Here is a 4,114-nt window from a genome sequence, read left to right on the forward strand (position 1 = left end):
GCGTCTGATTGGCCGGAGTCGACTTCAAGGTGCCGTTCCACTAACGTACATCCAGACCGACCAGACCAGACCAAAGTGGCCCCTAACACCTCTTATATTTTGTAGTTTGGCCTTTAGACAATGAGGTATTTCTAAAAGCATTTAGTGGAGATTCATTAGGTGCATTACTAGTTTTCATACTTTAGTCTTTAATTTGGTTATACAATACCTAATAGTATTTATTTGAGTATTTTTAGTGCTGCAGTTGACTCTGTAGGTTGCAAACTTTTATGATTAATAATAACGCACTTAATATTTTTACCAACTCAAACTCCAACCTACTGATTAAAACACAGGAGATATCAGAAATTCTGCCAATATTTTTACGTCAAATTTAGCCCCTTTTATTGTTTTATTTATGAATAGTTTGTGCCAAAAGCAACATTACAAGTTGTAAAAAAAAAAAAAAAAAGAAGAAAAAAAAGATCAATAGTGAAATATCAAATGTAGGGGTCATATTTGGCTGTTGATGTAAAGTAAATGTGCTTCAAAGTGCCATACAGGTTTCCTGACTGGATCCGATCTCATGAACAGTCCAAAGTTGGACATCAACCAAACGTTCTCCTTGCTTGTACAAATGCTCATTGTTTAAATGTTTCATCTTGAATTTAAACATTTTTCTACATTCAGCCATAAGTACGGAGTATGTCAAAAAGATATATATTTAAAAAGGAAAAAAAAAACAACCACAACAACTCATGGACTTTGTAAATAGTTACTTTTGGTGTCTAGAACAGAATTTCTTTCTTTTGCATAACGCAGTATTGTAATGACCTTTTCAAACAAAAGGAACTGGAGCCCAAATCTGTAGACTTCATCACATATCCTGAAGACCCAGAAGATCCTGCCCACTCTACTCTGAAATACCTGTTTGTATTTAATGATTTAAGAAAATAATAACAACTCAACTAGTTACATATAGGAACACAGTGCCAAAATAAATGAGTGTAGAAGAGCAGCATTTCCCAGCTACAGTATAGGGAGTCACAAGATGAATGAATTTAGGAAAGAGGAAATATTTTCTGCTCCCTGTTGTTGTTTTATAAGATTATCTGTTGCTTTTTTTTTCTTGTAAAATATTCTATAAATTCACCTCTAAAAGTATTCAAATTAAACAAGCTGAGAGGATTGCAAACCACTGCTGTAGAGGACACGACAGCACATAAGGGAAACTAAAAAATGTATTTAAAGAAAAAGAAACACATATACTCTGAAAATCTGCACTGAACTGGTTTATGCTCACAAACAGTGACGCTGCAGAGATCTACAGTGGTAGTAGTACTACAGTAGTATCCTCCAGTTGGTTTTTTTCCTCCCATACTGTAGCAACACATTATGTTTTTGCTGACTGTGAACATGAACAGTACATGTGCCATTTAGTGGATGCTTTTATCCAAAGCTCCTCATAGTGCCATGAGTGTCTCTGTGCTGTATTTATTTCCTGGTAGGCAGCGATCACGCTCTCGGAGACGACGGGACTCTTTGCTCTTCTCCTCTCAGCTTCAATCCATCGTGCCATATTAAATTGCTCTTGGTTTTTAATTTTTTTGAAATGAGCCATCTCCTACACTCATGTTCCAAAGTGCCTAGTCAGTCACAAATAGCTATCACTTTTATTTACAGTACAATGAACAGATGAGTTCAAGGAGTAGTAAAAAAGAGTCATTTCCTGCAAAGAATGTACAGAGCGACAGAGAGATGTGTTTTATTATGGATGACTTTGCATAATTGTGCTTCTTATCATTATGTGCAGCAAAAAATATATATATTTAGCTTATTTATTGGTGGAATTCTTCTTTATCTCTTTCTAATAACTTTTTCCTTTTTTAATTATGTGGTTTACAATCAATAGCTCTACTTTCAGCCTTTTGGGTTCAGCAACTTAAATCCTTTCAAGCGAACTGTAAGTCCATCTCATTTCAGCACTAACGTCAAACACATTAACACAAAATGCTTTAATGTGACAGCTCTTGACAATCTGAGTGTTGCCCATTATTTTTCTCTTTTCTGTTTGTGCACAAACAAGCTAACAAACAATAATTGTGGGGGAATTATTTAATAAGATGAAATGTGAAATTATGTGAACCGGAGGATTTTTTCTTTTTTTTTTCTGCCATATTTACTCAAGATATTTATTTTTTGTATTGTCATCAGAGTGGATATAGGGAATGTAGTCACTTTAAATAATGAATTGGTGATAATGTTGATCATAAAAGGATGTATATTTATTTTCCATAAATCAGTGCCATGTAAAATGACTCAATGTACAGTATTCATGCTTTCTCTCTGTGTAATAGTTGTACGACTCGTAGTCAAAGTGCCATAACTGTAGTGCCATACGTGGTGACAGTGGGAGATGTGTGGCACAGTGTCTCTTTGATGATTTTAAAGAAAACAAAAATACTGAAGAGAAAATGCCGTCCAAAGTTATAGAGGATGTATAGAGAGATAAAAATATAGATGAAATCTCTAAAATAAAAAAAAAGAAAGGTGTATATATACACGACTGAGAGGATGCGGCATTTTAACGCATCACAGTGAGTGAGTGTGAGACAAGAAACTGTCAAGGGAAGTAGAGCCAGGGGTGGAAAAGATGGTTTTATTTAATTAAGGTGTAAGGAAATGGATGAACTGTGACAGATAAAACACAAAGTGTGTGCGAGGGTGAAATAAAAACCACTCTGCTGCTGCTCACGTGTTCTATCACCAGCCGTCACTCTGAGTCTGAATCAGCTCAGATGGAAACGACCATGTCTCAAAGCTGTTACTGTCTGTGAAAAACAAAAAACAAAATGAAACAAAAAAAAAAAAAGACCAGAGGATTAATTCCTTACTTGACCATGTCTGTGCTGTATATTTGTTTACCACAAGGTGGCAGCAAAGTGTTGCAATTTTAGTTTCACAGTTTAAAGGAGAGAGGGGGAGGTTTTGACCAGCACTGATTTGCTCTTTGAGCTTTGCGTTTTGGATGAAACAGGTGTAGGGTGGGGCATTGAGTCACTCATATGCCACATGGTTAACATTTTTCTCACTACTTTTTGTGATTTGTCTTCACACAAATCAGCAAACAAGGCTACAAGTGTTTTTTCTCTCAATGAGGCTCATCGTCCAACACTGGAGCAGTTAAGATTTAGTGGTATTTATTATAGCGCACCCTTTTGAGTTGCTCAAATATTCCATTATGTGTGTTTTTATTAAAACAAAACTTGAAATGTCCAAGTTTCAAAACAATTACTGTGTGGAATGGGAGTAAATTTGTAAACTGGCAGCACTTCTTTGCAAAACAAATTCCGACAGTGTAAGTTTTAGCTTCATTTTGGCTAAAAACTGACTGCACCTCTCTTCACAATCACCTTTTTTCTTAGAGTTAGTTTAGTTTATGCTTTAGATATGTGTTAAAGAAAATCCCGTGACTTATTCTCTTTTAGCAATAGTTTGACATTTTTTGGAAATATGCACATTTGCTTTTTTCCCCCCCGAAGATGGCACTTTAGATACCACATAGAATTTGTTTTTTGCTTCTTTCCTGGTCATATTGGTCAATACATGAAAAATGTGTTTTTCTACTGGTTTTCATTCATATTTTTCATATCTTTCATGCACTAGTGGGATGTTCCTCATAGGCTAACACTACATGAAGTATTAACATTCATATCAAATTATGTTAAACACAACCAATGTTGAGTAGCAGAAAGTTTCTGGATAACGTTGAGTCTGTGTGGTTTATAATTAAAAAAAAAAGCAAATAAGCATATTTCCCAAACTGTTGAACTTTTGTTTCAAGTGTAACTATTCTGTGGGGTATATCTCTGTGTTTAGATGCCTTTTCTTTGGCACTTGTGCCCGTTGAGCCAGTTTTATCAAGTGTTGAGTGTGTGTGCAAGTTGTTTTGATTGCCAATAAATTTTTTGAATGTACCATCGTTGCTCAGCTGCTCTTAAATGTCGCCTGCTATGAATTTGCCATGGTGTACAAATGATGTCTTTTCTTGATCATATATACAGTACACTGTATATGTATATTTTTGGCACACAGGTGAACCTCTTGATGAAGACCTGTAATGTTTGTGACCGTG

Source organism: Trachurus trachurus (genome assembly GCF_905171665.1).
Source record: "Trachurus trachurus genome assembly, chromosome: 17".
NCBI classification, from domain to species: domain Eukaryota; kingdom Metazoa; phylum Chordata; class Actinopteri; order Carangiformes; family Carangidae; genus Trachurus; species Trachurus trachurus.